Source organism: Petromyzon marinus, chromosome 5, assembly GCF_048934315.1.
Source record: "Petromyzon marinus isolate PM22_M1 ecotype Great Lakes invasive population chromosome 5, UKy_Petmar_22M1.pri1.0, whole genome shotgun sequence".
NCBI lineage: Eukaryota > Metazoa > Chordata > Hyperoartia > Petromyzontiformes > Petromyzontidae > Petromyzon > Petromyzon marinus.
The window spans coordinates 10,600,845-10,622,078 of record NC_133671.1 but is presented as its reverse complement, the minus strand read 5'-3'; the positions used below and the strand labels follow the sequence as shown (position 1 = coordinate 10,622,078).

At 39.5% G+C, this 21,234-nt stretch overlaps 1 protein-coding gene across 2 annotated transcripts in view; it reads left to right on the top strand.

Moving 5' to 3' along the window:
- LOC116939052 (transmembrane protein 132D-like) overlaps positions 1-21,234 on the top strand; it is a 586,990-nt gene that overhangs the window by 450,332 nt on the left and 115,424 nt on the right. The gene's annotated exons all lie outside the window — the stretch shown is intronic.

The following is a 21,234-nucleotide window of genomic DNA, read 5'->3' as shown; positions in this document are numbered from 1 at the left end:
CTCCTGCCATCCAAACATGGATGCCAATTCCCAGATTGTCCTAGTCAACCCCAGGTCAAACCTGCACATGTGGCAACCCTAATTGACATCAGGGAATGTCAGATCAACTCGTATTATCTACTGCCTGTAAGTATCTGCTTATTCGAAACATTACGTTTCACACTTTGCCTAAGTGTCCTTCCTGCCTCCCACCCTGCACTCCTGAGCTGAGCATGTCGATTGTTCCAGTGTTTGGCAGCAAATTATAATCTGACTATTTGGGTGAGCGTGGTGCGAGTCACGGGACCTTCAGTGATGATGGAACGACACCAGAGAACGTTGTGATTGACCAGTGATGATGGACAGACACTGGATAGAGAGGACAATTGTGGCAGATCACTGTTTTAACGCGGTGGGTTCACACGATATTGTTTTTTTCCGAGACCAAGGTACCTCTGCAAATCTTCGGGCTACCATCAAAGATGTGTCCATGAAGCCATCCAGGTATATAAACACAGACTCAATTTCAACCGAGAAGATGGGTACAAACTGAGCAAGCATTGGAAGGACGTCATTAACCGGTTTAGGTCATAACTGGCTATGAAGCCCCCCTTCCTTCCTGCCAATGTTAGCAGCTATTCTTGACTCTCTGAGTCACATTCACTAACACAGCTTCTCTCTCCCCCCTGCCACCGATTATCTATGCCCCCCCCCCTCTCTCTCCTCCTTCCTTCGATCTCCCCCTTGTCCCACTCGCAAACCCTTTCTTACTCTTAGGGTACGCCCATTTCTACCCTTTAGAAGCAGCCTGCATCAGCAGCTTTCCTCCTACCTTATATCACCTCTTGTTGCAGCCCTTTCTCGTTCGTAAGCAATTCCACTGCTGTGTTGGTCTCACCTGATGACGGTTGCTTGTGTTGCGATCGAAACGTCGTGATTCATTATCTTTCCACCTTCGTGACTTTACCGAAAGAACCAAATAGTATAGGACAATTGTATATAAATAAAAAGGACCATGTTAGGGGATTCCAAATGTGAACCGCACCAAGTCTGAACACTTTGGCCTGATAAAAGTGGAGCCTGGCAATTGCCTATACAGCTGGAAGAATGGCCTCCTCTAGAGGGAGCTCTATCGAGTACCTCTTCAGGATGATTTGACCTCATTGGAAGAGGTGGGAGGGAGTGCTACACTTTAGATAACGACTCATGCAGCGACCCTGCAATTCCAATATCTCAGAAAAAGGCACACGAAAACACACAAAAGAAAAACAACTGCAAATGATCATAAAAGAGCAATAATAAATATAGTGTCATGTTTAGATAATCTGAGATGCACACCTGCAAATGTGTCCACTGTGGTGTTTGCACGAGATCAGAAGGGTACGCGTTCATATCCACGTTGGTGGTCGGTTCGACTCATGAGTCATCTCGGTCAGGAAACCGGTTATTTACTTATTTATTTCAGCAGGAAGGTTCCAATAAGCTGTTAGGTTCTATTTTATGAAAGCCCTGCGACAGTATAGATGTTATAGAGCACAGATCTTAGTTAGAATCATGGTTATATAAGTTGTGATACAAACAGCAAGTAATGATACATGTGCTTTATATATAACAGGAAGAGGGAACTGGTTGGAAATGTAAAAAAACAGACAAAGCATTAATAAATTATTATTTTTAAAATATAAAAGAAGGGAAGATAATGTAATTTAATAAAGCAAGCACAGTCAACATAAAACAAGTAAATTAATAATTAAATAAACAGCACATTGTGGAAAGTCAACAGTGATTATCTGGAAATACTGCTCCTATCGTGGGAATGAGTCATTACCACAACTAGCTCAGGGCTACCATTAGGGATGAGTACTGCCCCAAATGTTTGTTTGGCAGGTGCTCAAAATTAATGTTATTTTTCATTAGAATAACAACCAAAGGATAAGGCATTTTTGTTGTGTTAAATTAACGTTCATAAATATTTTCTCATAATTATCGGGTATGTGCAATGATTGTCTTGATTTATTTGTGGAAATACAACATTTCAAGAGAATAATGAAGTACAGCATAGGACAAGCAGGCATGTCAAGATGTTTTGAAGAAAAGGGTTTTTTTCATAATAAAGAAATAGTGAGTAGAAATCTACAGGGCAAAGAAGGAAATAAATTACCATTATGGTAAAAATGCAAATGCAGACAATTCATACATAGAGAGAACCATAGGCAGAAGTGGAGAGGAAGAAGATCTTGAGCCTGGACTTGAATAGAGGAAACACTTAATGCATTGCGGAAACATAATCATACAACTAGTGGAGGAATTCTTATATGCATCGTTCCAGCAAAACATGCAAATTTCTCAGGAAACAAGTAATATTTCAGTTTAACACGTAGGCCTTCGCGACCAATATTATTCATAATAAAGGTTTTTGGGTTAGATCGCGATCTAACCCAAAAACCTTTATTATGAAGTAATATTTCAGCTGAGGCGAGGGATGTTCCAGATGTAAAATGTGCAGAGGTAACAACTGCCATTCGCAGTATGAAACAGGCAAAACCTTCTGGACCAAATGGAAAAACTTTGGAAATCATCACACAAGCAGGACCAGCAGTTGTATCAAAATCAGCGGACCTATTTACTAAATGTTTCAATGGAAACAAAAAGACAATTGTGAAAAGATGCCTCAATCATTCTATAGTTAAAAAACAAAGACTAAATTATTTAAATAATTTCAGACTCGTAACCTATGTGTATATACACAGAAAGCCTTGCTGGATGTGGTGTTTTGACCACACGCAGTTTACCTAACGTGGTCTGCTTTCCGGAACATAGGGGTGATGTTTAGGCTATACACGGTTTGACACTGCTTAGATTCTCATCTCCATGTGGAAAAGCCGTGCGTGACCCGTTTGTACTGTTCAGTGCTGTATATGCTGCAGCCAAAGGTCCAATCAGGTATTTTTCCAAGGCAGACCCCAGCACCGGTACGCTAGTCAGTCCCCACCGCCAACACCATCGCTGCAACCCTCAGTCTCACATACGACTCCTGTTTAGCTCTCTGGCCCACTCCCCCCCTTTTCAAGCGCCTTTTCAGTCCTCTCCTGAATGCTCGCATGGGGGTCTCCAACTGACCCAGGAGAGGGCCCCTCGACCCTATGAGCCTCCTCCAACATCCCCCACCTGGGTAATGAAGGGATGCTGAGTTTCTCTCAATTTATTGTATGTATACACTCTTTATTTTTCAATTTCACCTCAACAGAAAAATCCCTGTCTCCATCACTTTTCCTGCCAACGCACTCGCGCTCAACGCTTGCCCTTGACACCGAATTGCCAGCCCGACGCCTCATATGCTGAATCTCACAACGATTTGAACGGCTAGATGCATGCGGCGATGTGCGTGAACGTTTGCATTGTGCGTGAGCGCATCGGGTTACATTTTCACCATCATTCATCGCAAGTAAAACATCGGTTTACATTTTAAATGTATTCTGTCTTAATATGTTTTATTTTTTTATTCTATTTACATGTATGTATGTTGAACATCTGTCGCACCATACGAAGCCAACCGTGCTAATCGGAGGTACATAATAGATGTATTATGTGTCTGTTTAAATTTTTACGTGATTACAAGTGGGGAGAAATTACGTAAACACACTTTTTTTTCCATAAGGTCTATAATTTGTCAAACCCAATTTTGCCAATCATTGCATTTTCCAGAAATGTAACCCCCATGTTCGGCGAGGTTTTCCTGAATAAGGTAATCTGTTCACCAAGATCACGGAGATTTGAAGACAGTTTTCCCTCACTTTACGTGGTAGATGCTTTTCAAAAGAAGGGCACACAAAGTGAATCCACACGAGACAGCTGCCTGCCAAGTAACGTATGCAGTACACACAATGCTTTCTCACATCTGACCGCATTGCAGCATATGAGTGAATTCAAACCGCACAAAGCAAAATGTGCTTAGAAATGGCACAAACCGAACCGTATAAAGTGAGATAAACCTGTAATGGTTAATTATTGTAATGGTTAATTACAGGCCAAGCAGCCACAAGGAGTTCATAGAATTGACAACATACATACTATTAATAATACTCTATGAAAGGCAAATGAATTATGACATGCCATTCTGCCGATATTTTATTGACGATAAAAAATGCATTTGACACAGGAGAAATTCTCACAAATCAAGACATTATATATAGACATTATCAAAACCATTAATATTGATGAAACGGCTCCATCAAGATTGCATAGAGTAACAATCAGAAGAAGTCAGGCAAGGAGATATGTTCTCTCCAAGGCTATTCACACCGACACTAGCAGATATTTTATGAAAATTGGATTGGAGAAATAAAAACATGAATTTAAATATTATTTGGGTGTTTCGGTAAAGCCACGTAGCTAGAACAAATAAAAATAATAAACATAATAACAATGTCACATTAATTTCAATGGTGAAAGTAACAACATTCTCAAATTTGCTAATAGTCGCCAAAACGAGCAAACTGTCAGATATGGTTTAAGAACTTAACAAAGAATGCTATAATCATGCACAACAAGTCCAATGAACAAATATAATAATAACTTAGTTGGCCTGTGGCTGCATCCGCGAAACTAAATAAATATATGCTTCCTTCTGCTTGGTAGACTCCAACCTCTTCCTCTTTAGGAGCCGATTCTTTCTCATTATGCCCTGCCTCCTTATATCTTAGGCCTCATCCTTTTCGTGATTAAGCTCCATTGTCCATTCCTTTTTAGACTCCCCCCTCCACCACCCCCAGCAGCGCCTTTCCTTTTTTAGGACCCCGTCCCATCTTCTTTAGACCCAGCATCTTTCTGTATATGCCCCATCTCTTCCTCTGCACACGAGGTTGAGTTGAATTGGGGTAGTGATGGGGGTTGTGGGGGGGGTAGAGGTGGGGCGATTTCACGGCAATGGTCAAAATCCCCCCCAGAGCAGCGGTATAATAAGAGATTGGAGGGGTACAATTTGGGGAGACCAGAATTAAAATGTAAATAAACAGGCAAGAGCAAGAGTAGAGTCCTTGTGGAAAAAAATTAAACGTGTTGATAATCTATAAAGTATGAAAACAACAAAGTACATTTGTATACGACGTGTCTGTCTGCACCCATGTTATATATGTGCATGCGTGTTGAATGCAATAATATTTTGCTTCTTAGTTTAACTATGATTGTTATAATAGAGCAGTGATTTTGATTGTGTACACAAGATGTGGTGCATGATATACTAACATTATTCATTCATATTTTTTATCCAAATTATTTTAAAAGTAAACGTTTGGTAATTTTTTTTCGATTTAATTTAATGTTTTGTCCTTCATGTGCCCCACTCTGGTTTCAGTATTTTAAATTTTAATTATGAGCTCATTTAAAATCTACATAAGTATTTGGGGGCCTTTTTAAGCTACAAAGATAGAAAAAAGTATAACTCATGAGTACCTTTATGAGTTTACAAGAATATTAAATCCCCCTTCATATTCATATTTAATTTTAATAGGACCTTTGAGAATTTAAAAGTAAACAACATTTTTACGAGACACTTTATCCAGCAAAATGTGATGCTTAGTCATCCTATGATTAGCAAGTAATATATACTTGTGATAGTCATATTTACATAAAATTACGTATTTATATTGGAATCATACATTTTAAGAAACGAATTGTAACTACTCTTAATCAACTCCGAAGTATATCTTTGCCAATATCATATTGTGCTCAAAAAGTGTACTGAATGGTTCTGTCCTAAGTTACTTCAACTAAAATGCATTAGTCATAGGTGAGTACTAAATTTCTTCCGTTTTTGCGAAAATCCCACAGTAAAGGAGACACTTTTTTGTGGCAGATTGCATGGATTCAGTTATTTGAATCTCACATCTGCCCATATAATTCTGTGGGACTTTTTATAAGCTTCCAGCCATTATCAAACATATCTTCTCCTGTGTTCTGGACTCTAAATGAACATCCGTTATAATTATAGAGTTTAAATAACTTGGAATTAAAGCCCATCCTGTTGCTGTTAGCTCTTCCTAATTGAGCAAAATTGGTAATAATGGTCCATTATTTACGCTCCTGCTGCGATAGGAATTCCCTCTTCTAAGCCAAGAGGGTTTTACCTTGGCAATTATTCTATCATGTGATAATTAGTATATCAGTATACGATAATATATGCGTGCAATTCGGATTCAATGAGCTTAAAAATAGTATACTGAAAGTATACACATTAACATTTATGGAACTGTTCAGTATAGGTATGTGCATAAACTAAATTAGAGTTGCGAGCAGGAGAGAGCTGTGCAGCAAAACCCATCGTCTGTACTCCCCCAACCTTTCAACCCGCATTTACCAGTGTGGTGAAGTATGGTTAAACATATTTTATGCCCCGCAAGGTGTAAGGTGGCCCTCATCCAGCAGTAGAGTTGTATATAAACACATGTATGGAGGATATTTCAGTAAGTATAAATACTTTAGTATGGATAATTCGCTAACGTATTTCAGTGTGATTTGCATAAATAAATATATACAGGTTTTCTTTTCTTTATACGGTTTCGGTTTTTGCAATTTTGTATGAATGCAGCTAACCTATTTTTAAGCAAAATTCGCTATATGCGGTTGAATTCACTCATGTGAGGCTATGTGGTCGGACGTTGGACAATATTTGTGTGTAGTATGCACTAATCGGCAGTCAGCTGTCCTGTGCAGTTTCACGTTGTGCACACTTTTTATGGAATGCATCCACTGCATAAAACGAATGAAATCTGTATATTGAAAAGGGGCATGACTACTTATTTGCAACAGGATTTTTCCCAGACTTTGCTACTTAGATTGTACACCTAATCGAGTGATAAAAAAAGATGCTTACCTTCTTGCACAACTGTAGATTAGAAGAGCAGTGAGCTGATATTTGGGTGGATTCTTTTGGTCTTCTGAGTGTGTAACGACAAGTGAAATGTATTGGAAAATGAAGCTGCAATATGGTGACAAATGTATGAACTATGAACAATATTTCACATGAGAAAATGACTATTGAAAAAGAATGAATTGTTACCATGGAGGACTCTGGATGATAGGTAAAGACAAATGTGAGTTATGTTTTCTTCATGGTCTTCTGTTAAAATGTTGACACCCAATGGATACACACTTTTTGTCATTTCAAATCGCCATGGGTTATTAAATGAACATTTCCCACACTATCCTTATGACCGCTGATATGTGTGATTCCTCTACTCAGGTGTCATTTGAAATCAATCTGTGGTGTTGAAGTTTAAATTGTCTTATCACTAACATGTTCGCATCCTGATTGTAGGTATTCCAATAGTTTTAAACTATTTTCATGATTCATACATCTGTCACCATATTGAAACCTTCATCCTTCAATACGATTCACTTATCTTTATAGCCTCACATCACACAAATAACGGCTCACTGCTGTTCTAATTGCAGTCATGCAAGGGTGGATGTCATCTTTTTGATATGAATACAAGTAGAATGCCCCACTTACTACATTGTTATTAGCAAAATAAAATTGCCTTGATTTGCTAAATTATTAAGCACATTTAATTGATTGGTTTACGTAGGGGATGCGTTCCTTAAAGCTGTGACAACGGATATCGAAACGTCGTCAATCAAAACAAACGTATTCATAATAAAGGTTGTTTGGTTAGATCGCATTATTTATAAATGTGTCGCAACCCTCCACCACCCGACACGGTCAATCAGTGAAAAATGCGTCACGTTGACAAAAGACAAATATAGTAATAGGGTTTTACCCTTTTATCTGGCACCAAAACTGACACCTTTATACAAGGGGTCATGTTTGCAATAACCACAACACAAGCAGTCAAATGCAAACAAAAAGAGACAACTCTGATAATGATATTGGCACTGTCCTTGAAATTGTTTGGTCCACACCCCAGACGGCTTTTCTTAGAGCCTAGTCTCGACTGGTGTTGGACCAGATGACGCCAAAAGGCTCTAAGAAAAGCCGTCTCGGGTGTGGACCAATCAATTTCAAGGACAGTGACAATATCATTATCAGAGTTGTCTCTTTTTGTTTGTATTTTGACTGCTTGTGTTGTGGTTATTGCAAACATGATCCCTTGTATAAAGGTGTCAGTTTTGGTGCCAGATAAAAGGGTAAAAACCTATTACTATATCTTGCTACTGGCAAAGGAGGTCTTATAATGTAAAAGACAAATAGTTCACTACTTTAGCCCACCGGTGTGTTGAAGAGTGAATCCACAACATTTACAGTTTGAGTACGACGTTTCCCTGGAAATTACATCCAGCATCTTCGGGCGATTTGGCAAATCGCTGGAAATTACATCCAGCAACTTCAATTTAACACAAATTATACAGGGTACCATAAGATAAAGTACACTGTACACCAAATACTGTACATAAATAATACATTGTACACAATACAAAGTAGTTCGTGTACAGGGTAGGTGGAGGAGAAGGCCGAGGTGATGGATAAGAGAAATGACAGATGATGCTGTCAGCGACATCAATAAAGTGATGACGTATTTGCGAAACGACGTAAAATGGTGAGACGTTAATCGGGGTATTACTGTTCACTCATTTACATGTCCTTTCATAAAATCAGATATTTGAAAGCTAGAATTGAAAAATATACATTATAGACTGATGTCAAGTGACTTCATGGAGGTACAAAGCAAATTGAAATGCATTTATGGTATTGTGAATCAACGGCTGAGGTATTGACAAATATGTAGCACCTGTATTCACTGAGGCATGAATAAAAACAATTATTTTGATTACTGGATGAATTACAACTGTTAGTATTGCTCACAAACTCTTATTGTCACTACTACCGAATATGAAAAGATGCTATGTCATGCAAGGTAGCTCAAGCATGATGCGTTATGCACAATATTCAGGGGAATTATTTGATGTTTTTGCCATTCCACGCGCATCTTCCAAATGCAGCGATGTGTCACAGCTATAAAGAGGAGCACTCCATTAACATTAGAAATGAAGGCACTTTTGTTCGATTGGCACATTTGTGTGGAGAGACGCTGTCCTATCACCAACATGTAAGGGAAATACTGCATCCAAAGGATAACATTGTAAAAACCGATCTAGGTCAGGCCATCGGAGATGGCCAGGACAATGTCACTCGGATAAATGCCAAGAACAAATGGTGCTGCCAAAAAAAAAACGTACACGCATTAAAGGTGGTGTCACTGGAGTGCACAAAAGGGGCCAGGGCACCAAGAATGTCCTGGCAAGATAATGCACTCGGCATAATGCGACCGGCATGCGGCACTGCACGGCAACAGTCGTGGCTTGCACCAAGAGCTGTTAGTAGAATAGGCTAATCAGCCAAACCACTGTCAGGTATACTCTCAGTACTTGAAGAAGAAAAAAAACAAGAGGGCACTAATGTCAGCCTCACGAAATACCTAGAAGTGCATGTTACGCCTCGTACATGTATTGCCATAAATTCTAAAATTGCACGATGGACCTTTTGTGTGTGTGTGTGCAATCTGCTTATATACGAGCGGCGATTACAGCTGTAACTGGTGTGGATATTGCTAAGTGTATCGTTATAACATCACTAGAGTGCATTGATATTGTACCATCAACTGGGCGTTGGCTGCAGTTCAGATCCGGCAAAAGCTCTGCCTTTGGGTTTGAATAGTTGCAGGTGACACGAAGGAGTGATGAAGCAATTAATTAATTGGAATAGATCATAAGGGGAAGGCAATGCTCAATGCACCAGACAGAAGGTGATGTGGGGTCTTGCCCAGGCATGTTCTCCTGGGAAGCTGCAGGGATTTGGCTCGAAAACCCGAGGTGGCATTCGACGTGATATTTGCATCCTTCAGAACTGAAGCCATTGCACATTCCTGCATTGTGCCAGCAGGAAATGGCAAAACTTGCTTTTTTGGTCTGTGTGCATTTTAGTTTATGCACATTCATTGACTTTTATAATGCCGTTTATGGATAATAAACCTCCAATGCCTTGAGATGGCATTTGTATTGCATTTTAGTATCTAATGCAGTGGCAATGTCTTTATTTTTCTGGTTGTGGATGCCATATTTCAACAACTAGGTGTTACTTTTTACGATAGTCTGCCTTACAGGAATTACTGCAAAAATGTGGGATTTATATCACATTATGAAAACCAATTTTATTATTTGGCATCAGCGCTCCACTTTAGCATTTCAAGCCTCGGCAAACCCTGCGAAAACAACGAATCCTGTAACAGAGGTAACACTTTAACTGCATTTTATTGGCATTAACAATGGTGTACAACGTTGTGGTGTAAAGCAGCTCTCGCCAATGCACATCGTCACTGTTTATGAGTCCATTCTCGTCGCTGCAGCACTCCGAGATCATAAGGATGGGGGAGGGGGCAGCACTATTTCTGTACACGTTGCAGTACAGGCACACCTCGCTGAGCGCTCAAGATGCGTTCCTGGAGAAGTGAGCGCTAATTGAATAAATCACTGGAAGGGGTCGCTGAAAGGAGATGCATTCCGCACAGCATTATTTATTACGTATGGGCAATATATGAGGGCTTCGTTAGGATATCAGCAAGAGCGCAAATAATATTACAGATTATAAATATGGTAAATATCATTTCATAGATGGCAATAATAATAAATAACATCGATTAGTTGTATGTACTGTATTCACGAGTGAATCCAAAGCAGTGGTGGGAAACGAGGTTGGAGCGTCTGAGCTCTCAACCCGGGGTCTTAGTGATGCCCATCAGTCAACATTTCTGTGGTGAGGTTGTTTTGAACATTTAGGTGGAGCCTAAGACCCTATCCTGGTCTGGTGAATTCTCACTTGTCTACCATTGAGAGAGAGAGAAAAAAATATGTAAGTTTTTGTTGTTGTTGTTTTTGTAATCGTTACCACAATTCATGACAATCAAATCGAGTAGTGGGGTACTGATTGGCTCGGCGTTCCCATTGGCTGAGCGAATGATGGGGGCGGTACCGTTCCTCGACCAGCACTGCTGCGCGTTCTCACTCTCCCGAGCGCTTTGTAGATATTTTGATTTACCCATGTTTTTCTCATTGTCTCCAGGACAAAGTAGCGCAAAACGAATCAGCGTTCTATGGGGGTCGCGCTATGCGAGGTCTGCCTGTACGTAGAATATGTACGGTAAACACTTGAGAATGGCGCGAATATTACATCAGCAAATATTAATACTTAAAGCTCAATAAGTGAAAATAGGGTTAGCGGGCAAAAATGTATGTTATGTTTCAACATAAAACATAAACTTCAAGTATGTATAAATGAATACATACATTCTATCGTATTGTATTATTTCACTTTTAATAATGATGAACGAGCACATATTTAAAGGTGAAAAATATCAGCGAATAAATCAGTAAATCCATAAATAGTATGCAGTACATCATTCCACAAAAATTATAAAGGAAAGCATTCGCATGTAAAAAAAAGAAGTTCCGCAGACAAAGGCGGAGTGAGATGGAGTGCGGCGTCACCCGGGGGCTACTTTTGCCCTTTTACCGTCTACGCCGCTACCACGCTTCACTGCAAGACAGGATAGGGTCCAGATGTCTTGTGACCTGCCAAATTAATTGACCCCGTAACATATTTGGATTTTCTTTGAAACATTAACTTCTGTTTTAATTAAACCTTACTTTGAAATATGTATAGATTTAGAGAATTAAGTGGGGGTCACAAGATATCTCGACCACCCTGTAAGTACTTATTGTAGGATATGGTAGGAGTTTGCTACAGCTGCGAATATTTAAAACACAAACCCCTGCAGAATTTGAAATAGCACGACAAATTCGAAGTGAATACACAACACCGCAATTAGAAAGCCCGCTAATATCGAGGATTTACTCTGCAGTAATGTCGATTTTCTGCTACCGGCTCAAGGTCTTCCTATTTTTCCCCTCTGCCTATCACCGACTGCCTCTTCAGTTACATAAAATAAATATGCTCACTTGTTTCTGTACGACATTTTGAGATCCCGTAGCATTTAGTTCCCAAATAAATCCGAATTGTATTTTTGCTGCGTTAACACACGTCTATACTATAATGCCAATGTTGATTGGTGATTCGGGAAACTAATGCCATTGTTAAGAGGGCTGAGCCAGCATTTATTACAGCCTGGGTTTAAGGATCAAGATAAAATAAGAACCTTAAGTGTAGCAAATTTGATCGTCTCAACTTGATGTCTGCAAGGGCAATGTATGCTCAAGAGGCACGTGGTTTAGATTCACTTGAAACTGCTTCTCACGCTCATGGTACATGCATCAACATGTATATGTTGCATTGGGTCTACCTAAATCCTACAGTCACTGGAAGTGGTGGACATTCAATAATTATTTCCATCGAGGCCCTTTACAGAGGCCGTTGGGTCCATGGATTTCTGTTACGATCATCATAGCTCATCTCTTGCTCATGTTTCCATGCCATTCCCCTGCTCTATTGACCCTTCAACTCCATCAGTTCACCTGTATTCACAATGAAAGAAAACAAATGATTATATTGAATGAAATCATGACCCTATGTTGTGACAATTCATGACATCTTGAAGTGGCGAATCGCTACATTCTGACTGCAAAGCCATCATATAATTTGTTATGTGCTTAATCGGAATTATTTGAGCGAGCACAGTAAGTTTACATGGAAAGAGCTAGGATTTGACGCAATATGATATTCAATTTCACAATGTAACAATTATACGATAACAGTTTCTCACAACTTTGTTGTGCCTTGCCGTATTTCCAGTACTAATAAAGATTGTTTAAGTATTATTCAACTTCAGTTCACTCAACATAAGCCTGCCGTAAGTCTTCCAATCATTGCAACTTTACACCTTATCTCACAAGGCTTCTGCGGTCAGAAATGAATGCTGTGATATAAACTCCACACCACAACTTACTCCGGAAACGTTTTTAAAAGAGCACCAATTTAATGGGTAATTAGAATACAAAAAAATATTTAAATTGTGAATATAAACTTCATTATTACCGCATCTGAAATATTCCATCAGGAAATAATTCAATCCTTTAGACAAAAAAAACCAATGATCACAATATTTAATCATTTATCAAAACTGACTGGACAGCTGTCGTGAATGTTGTATCATTCACTATGTCGTAGTATTGTCATATCACAGCAGCCCTTTCAAAAAGCAGGCCAAATTTTGTGCTGCCCCCCCTCCCCCCCCCCCCCGTGTGACATTGCTGCTCTGCCATTAATAGAGAGTGCCACAGTTGAAATCACTTCACTGTGTGTACATTGTGCCAATTGCAGTCTTGGGGTGTAATTCACAAATACAAGTATACCATTGCTTGGGGTAGGAGCCAGTCAGTAACCGTGCTGGACTGCGGTGGTGTTGAGTAATTGAGGTGCACACACTCCCTCTCGCTGATGAATCATTGAGGTCACTGAGACTGCACAGGGTGATAACCCCTGATATTTGAGCTCTCGCTTCTCGGGTTGACTCGCTGACTGACTCTGATGATTATTGCTGACTCAGCTGAGATAATGTCCATCCAATCATCTGAAAGTGTCTTTCTTTTTTTAGCACTTGGGCATGATGGCAAATATTCCACACAAAAAAATATTGACCAAGCCATATACAGTCTCTGTTTTATTATAATTGAAAGTCTGTAAGTTGTGGGGAATCTTTTTTGTTATATATATTTGCTTTTGTCTTTTTAAGATTACGGATGAGCCAGTGAAGTTATAACAACCGTTAAGATGAAATTTCACTATAGATCTCTGAATTCGGTTCCTTGAAGAGCAAAACAAATATTTTGGGCCAGAACAAATTTGAAGTTTCAAATGTTCTCAGAGCTTTTCTGGACCAAGTCACAACATTCTGAATCTACAATCAAATAAAAAAATGTAAAATACATTAAACTGTTATACAAACTACGAATCTGGATGAAAATATGTGAATTAAAAATGTGTTACCCCTCTCAAAACTTTTTGTGGAAAAAACTGTTAAACTGTCTTAATCCGTAGTATTATGAGATGTTATTTTTAGGTAGGGAAATGTGACTTCTGACGTGATTATGAATGATACTCTGCAATAACAGAACGGGTGCGGATCAAGTAAAGACTACTTCAATATTCTATGTAGTTTGTTTGTTGTACCATATTGTAATATAGCGGTTGAATTTACATACGTACAAACAGCTGAGTGGGGATTTAGAATTGAATGTTATCCATCGCATGAGAATGTGCAATCTTGTAAATAAAGTCATCAGCACATAGCAGCTGGTGTACAATTTTTACCACATGCGATTAGCTTTTACTCACACTCTACACATAAACTCAGCCATAACTACATTCATTTCATCTTTCACAAATCCTCGAACAGATTTTTTTTACAGTTCTTTTGCGGCCATATATCGCATTACATGCGTTAAAGAAAGGAACAATGCGTGTTTTCTAACAACATAATAATAATGGGCAGCACTTCGTGTGCATTACTGTTTGCATACAGTTTTTCTTATTTTATATTGTGGTTTGCAAATATAGACGCGATATAGCACTTCCACTTTGTGGCCTAATAAAGTTAAAGCATTTAATTGGATTACATTCAAGTCCAATATAAATGTGTCATTAAACCCATCACCACCCAACACAGCCAATTGATAAAGCATTTCATTGGATTACATTCAAGTCCAATAAAAATGTGTCGTTAAACCCATCACCACCCAACACAGCCAATTGATAAGGTTTGCCACGTAAACAAAACATGGCAATTAGTTACTATTTCAGCACACGATGTGTTGGAGAGTAATCCACTACATTTATAATTCGAGTGCTTGTAAATGTTGTAAATGAATTTTTACTCTCCAACATATCAATGTGCAGAACTAGTAACTAATTTGAATGTTATGTTTACGTGACAAACCTTACTAATTGGCTGTGTCAGGTGGTGGTGGCGGGTTTTAACGATACATGTATATTTGTGCAATTTAACCCCAAAACAACTATAATGGAGAATATTGGTCACGAAAGCCTCCGTGTTAATATGTTCAAGTCCAAGTATTTCCATACTCAAAAACATATGGGAGATGGTACTCATATCTATTGAAGGCCTTGAGAGAGTGGTGGAAATTACATATTCCTGAGAAGTAACCAAGCACTCAATAAGACAGCCACTGTTGACTTCCCAGAAAGTGGTACACTCATTCGAATAACTGGCAGAAGGATGTTGAGCTGAATAGATCCCTGTCTGAAATTTGAACTCGCGAGCTTATGAATGTGTAACATGTGCTCTGACCATATCACTACGAAACTGGATGGCAGCATTATATAATTGGGGTTACTTTATGCCAAGTTCCCATGGTCAGTGTGAAGTCAGCTTTCCCAGTTCATTTATCAGGCAAGTGTGCTCCATCTGGATTGCCACAGTCGTATTTCTTTGGGTCTTTCGGTAAAGTCACATAGATGACACTGCGTTACATGCTTTAAAGAAAGGAACATTGCGTGTTTTCTAACAACATAATAATAATAATGGGCAGCACTTCGTGTGCGTTACAGTTTGCATACCTATCTACGTGACTTTACCGAAAGACCCAAAGAAATATGAATTCCTGCAGTCACGAAAGCTTTAAGTCAAGATGCCACATTCGTCTTATCTGGCCAAGACAAGGAGATGTGTTTTAATTGAGCCGCATGGTTTCTCTTGCAAGAAGTTGCCCCACTTTCATCTGTCCCGCTGTTGGAAACAGTCGTCACCGTCACAGGGTCAACGTAGGAAGAGAGAGACGCGAAGTCAATGGCTGCTCTCCACTTAGGTCAAATTAGCTTTGGGGCCATGTAAAAATAAATACAATTTCTAGAACTTTTCTTCACCTTGGAGGGAGGGCAGGGGGAGTGGAGCAGAAATGGCGACATGCACAGCGCTGCACCACTCTTGAATTGGTCCCACAAGAATCGAGTCACGCTGTGCCATCCAAGAAAGGTCCACGAAAGCCACAGCACGAATTGTCTTCTAATAGTTGTGGAAAGGTAGCATTCATCTGCATGTTTTGAGCACTTAGTGTTGATCTCAAAGTGCCATAGTGCCCAGAGAGAATAAAATACTATTTAGTTCCAGGATATTTATCTGCGCTTTATGCAACGTACTTAAAAGTCTACCACAGTGGTAGCTCTGTGATACCTAATTTAGGTTGATGCACATGTTGAAAAAATTGCCAATTAGATAGTCTGAGTTGATTGTTTTGGACCTTCTTTACAGGTTATTAAAATGAGGACACTACTCCTTGGAAAAAAGTTGCTTTTAATAATATAATGAAGTAGTTTAAAATATTGCCGGAGAATATGGTTACTGAAGGAAATAAATTATGTCACATATGTACATGAATTAAACATTTTCAACAAGATATTGCCTTGCAAAAAAAATACACTTCTGTGAATTAATATTTAACTCTACGATCGGATGAGATGTTTGTCCTTGGAGTGCATTTGGAAAACTTTTAATGGAGTGCCCGTTCAGTTTTTTTTTCTAAACCATAGCTAAAATTACTGTATTATTTTTTTAGCAATCTCAGCAATGCTGATTATCACGATGGCAATGTAATTCAAATGAATACATTAACCCTCCCCCCACCCAATCTAGTCTTCGCACCTAATTGGCTCACAAGTGATGACATCACATTTATCCCTCGATTTAAGACCGAAACAGGAGGATTTCTCCACAATTCTGGCTATCGCCTGATGAGGCTGGTTGTAATTTCCGGCAAAACGCCGTAGTCATTGTAAATGTTGTGGGTTTACTCTCCAACTCACCGGTGTGCTGAACTAGTAACTAATTGGCATGTTTGTTTAAGTGACAAGCCCTTACTAATTGACTGTGTCAGGTGGCAGCAGGTTTAATTACACATTTATATTTATGCGATCTAACCCAAAAAAAAACTATTTCATGGATAATATTGGTTTTCGAAAGCCTACGTGTTAAACCAACCTTACTTGGAGTTCACTATTGACTCGGTACTATGTCTCCTACTCTTCGATGACACTGTCTATTTTGGGGGGGGGGGAAATAAAAGCCTTGTGCTCCACCTCCATAAGTAGACCCGAAACAACGCTACCATTTGCAGTCAGAATGGTTTTGTTTCCCTCTTCGAAAATGATTGAAGAGCATGTACCATTGTTATAACTCCCCCTGCGCAAAATAATGGCGTTCTCCACAATTTAAGTAGTCCCAAGGCCACTTTAAAAGCATAGTGGAGTGATCCTGTCTTGTTTTTTTTTGTGGTGGCGGTGGTAAACGTTCCAGATTGTAAATCCTTAGCACTGGTAAAACATGTTGTGGTCGCTGCAGCATGAGTGAACTTGTCGCAAACGCATTTCTCAGCACGGTAAAGTGGCCACACTTTCGAACATGCGCTGCAGACAAGATCAATGTTAAACCTACTGGACCTTTCTATAATCGTCTCAACAAGACACCACAGGGCACAGCCAGTTGTGTTCAAGAACTGTTGGTGGAACAAAATGAGAAATGTGGATTAGAATCTGAAAACCTTTCACTTGAATATTGGTTTTATTAATATTGGTTTTATTAATGCTTTTGTTATTGTTGTGGCCTTATAAAGTTTTACTTTTGCCACACATATGCTTATCAAAAATACTTTAAAATCTATCACAAACTCTGAATGAATCCTGAAAACCGTGGTTCGGTAGCCAATTTATCTTCAATGCATATCATCATATGCCTTGATATAGGATTTCGTTAAGGGTAGGATTATGTTTGTGCAAGTATCAGTGCTAGTCATAAAATTTAAATGCTTTTCTATTTCCTATGACACTAGGACAACAATAATTACCTACATAATTTGACATCGTGATATCAGGAAATACTGAATAAACTAAATCATACAACAATTTAACGTTTTTCATGAAAATATTGCGCCATTTATACAATGTATATTTGTTGGTAATCATCTGGCCTTATTCTGTCCGCTGCTGGATGAAGACCCCCTTGCACCATTGCCATCCCTCACAGTCCTGTAATTCCACAATCCATTTTGCTGTTGAAGAAGAGCTAATCTCACCGCTCAATCTCTGTGGGGGTCATCCTCTCAGTCATGTTCTCTAATTTGACTCCCATTCTGTTACCAGTTTCATTCATCTCCTATGTGTCCTGCCTTATTTTTCTTACAAATAAATTTGTCCCAAATTTGTGCTTAGTCTCTGATCAGTCTGTTCCTTTTTGTCTCTCAATATAATTCCCAACATCCTTACTTAATTACCCTTGGCATACTTTCAGCTTTGATATTTATTTATTATTGATCAATGTAATCTATATGCCATAACATTTGTATGTTGCTTTTTATGATCGTATTTAAAGTTAAACATAACTTAATTGTGCTCTCACTCACCTCTATTCTTAAGATTGATAACGATTTGCCTCCAAATAATTTCCATTTATCTACAGTGAGGGAAAAAAAAGTATTTGATCCCCTGCTGCTTTTGTACGTTTGCCCACTGACAAAGAAATGATTAGTCTATAATTTTAATGGTAGGTTTATTTGAACAGTGAGAGACAGAATAACAACAACAAAATCCAGAAAAACACATGTCAAAAATATTATAAATTGATTTGCATTTTAATGAGAGAAATAAGTATTTGACCCCCTCTCAATCACATAGATTTCTGGCTCCCAGGTGTCTTTTATACAGGTAACGAGTTGAGATTAGGAGCACACTCTTAAAGGGAGTGCTCCTAATCTCAGCTTGTTACCTGTATAAAAGACACCTGTCCACAGAAGCAATCAATCAATCAGATTCCAAACTCTCCACCATGGCCAAGACCAAAGAGCTCTCCAAGGATGTCAGGGACAAGATTGTAGACCTACATAAGGCTGGAATGGGCTACAAGACCATTGCCAAGCAGCTTGGTGAGAAGGTGACAACAGTTGGTGCGATTACTCGCAAATGAAAGAAACACAAAATAACTGTCAATCTCCCTCGGCCTGGGGCTCCATGCAAGATCTCACCTCATGGAGTTGCAATGATCATGAGAACGGTAAGGAATCAATCCAGAACTACACGGGAGGATCTTGTCAATGATCTCAAGGCAGCTGGGACCATAGTGACCAAGAAAACAATTGGTAACACACTATGCCGTGAAGGACTGAAATCCTGCAGTGCCCGCAAGGTCCCCCTGCTCAAGAAAGCACATATACATGCCCGTCTGAAGTTTGCCAATGAACATCTGAATGATTCAGAGGACAACTGGGTGAAAGTGTTGTGGTCAGATTAAAATTATGGACTGATCATTTTTTTGTCAGTGGGCAAACGTACAAAATCAGCAGGGGATCAAATACGTTTTTTTTCCCTCACTGTATGTGCTGTTGTGGAATCCAATTATCTATATATAAGGAAATTTGTGAATATGTGCGTCTGTTAAAAATGTTTAGCATATTTCCCGACATGCAACAAACTTGAAATTTGCCATGTGGGTACTTTACAGACTGTACACCATGCAAACATTTTAAAATTATACTTTTTGTGTGTGTGGGGGGGTGGTGGCGCAATTATGCATATATTTTGCACCGCAAGCGAGCTGTGACGTCACATCTGTGATGTCACCCGCATGCGGAAGCGTCGCGCAGTGTGCCTGCTGATGTCACGCACCCACCCCCCCCAACCCTCCGCGGGTACAGTGCCATACAAATGTGTTGCAGGTCTAAGGCGTTCTTCGCGCAGCATTGCTTTATTATTTCAGTCGTTTACTGCCGTACGCACCCTGAAAGTTGTGTGTGTCTGCATCAAGCGTGTGTATGTGTACCTATGGATGCACGCGTCTGTGTGTGGGGGGAGCGGTAGTGTAGTGGTTAGCGCGCTGCGCTACGAACCCGGCACCCCGAGTTTGATTCCTGCTCACGGCCACCACCGGTGACGATTATTTGAACCGGTCCTTGGCCTCCCCTAGGTCGACTCAGCCTCAAACCAGTAACTGGTGCGGTGTGTGAACATCGCCACTGGGGGGATAAAGGCGGCCTGGCGTGGTGAATCGAAGTCCCGGGTGAAGCCGGGTAGTCAAGCTAGTATTATACATTACACTAAATAATCATTAGCGTTATTGTGGAGAAGTGTTTTTGATTACTTCTCCACAACAACGCTCAAAATTATTTTGCGTTACGTATTATATAACTTCGTGTCGAACTAGCACCCATATCTCATGAAATGTGGCTTTCACCAGCATTGATTCAAGCAAGCCTTGCCCGTGCTGGTGAGACACTGTATGTTGAAACTGGTCCGGGGTGTGCTTTTACAAAATCAATTCTACCGGAATTATGCACTCCCAGAAGGCTGTGGAGCCGGTAGGTTGTGTAAGAAATGCTTTTATTTTGTATGCGGAGAGACATATGCATTATCTGCCTATTTGTTTTGTGAAATATTAATTTAGTTTTCCTAATATTAATCTCTATCCGCACTTGCACTCATGTTAAGTTCTACATTCATTTCATGTAGTTAATTCATATTGTTTTTTTATGACTTACGTTAGGAAGTTGGAGATGGTTAATACTCTCACCATGTATCTTGTGTTAGTGTGAATATTCTTGGGTCTGTCGGTAAAGTCGCGTAGATAGGTTCAAAGAAAATAACAAAAAATAACAAAAACTACGACGTTTCGATCGCAAGACAAGCAATCGTCATCAGGAGAGAAATATCGGGAAAGCTGCTGAGGCAGGCTGTTTTAAAGGTTTGAAATGGGTGTAGCCCAAGGATCATTAGCGAAGTGGGCAGGGCTAGTGATGTTAAAGTGAGAAATTTGCATGTCAATGTAAGATCGGAGAGCTACCTCTACGACGACGATGATGCTGCGGAGGTGGCAATTGTATTGTGAGAGATGAGCATGTCAATGTAAGATCGGAGAGCCACCACATCAAGGAAAATGAGCAACGGTGGCTGTGTTAGTGAGACATTTAACCTGTTAGTGTAAAGACGTTTAACCTGTTATTGTAAAACCAGAGTCGAAAATAACTACTAACATCGGAAGGTAGGATGGAAAAATCACAGCCAGTTATGACTTAAACTGGTTGATAACGTCCTTCCAATGATTGCTCAGTTTGTACCCATATTCGCGGTTGGAATTGTGTCTGTGTCTATATATATGGATGGCTTCATGAAATAATATTTGTTGATAGCCAGTGGGCTTGCAAAGTACCCACGTCTTATATAAATCATTGTGAATAGGCTAAATGAGTTTCCAGTGAAAATTTCCTTTTCATGGTCTAAAACCCTGACAC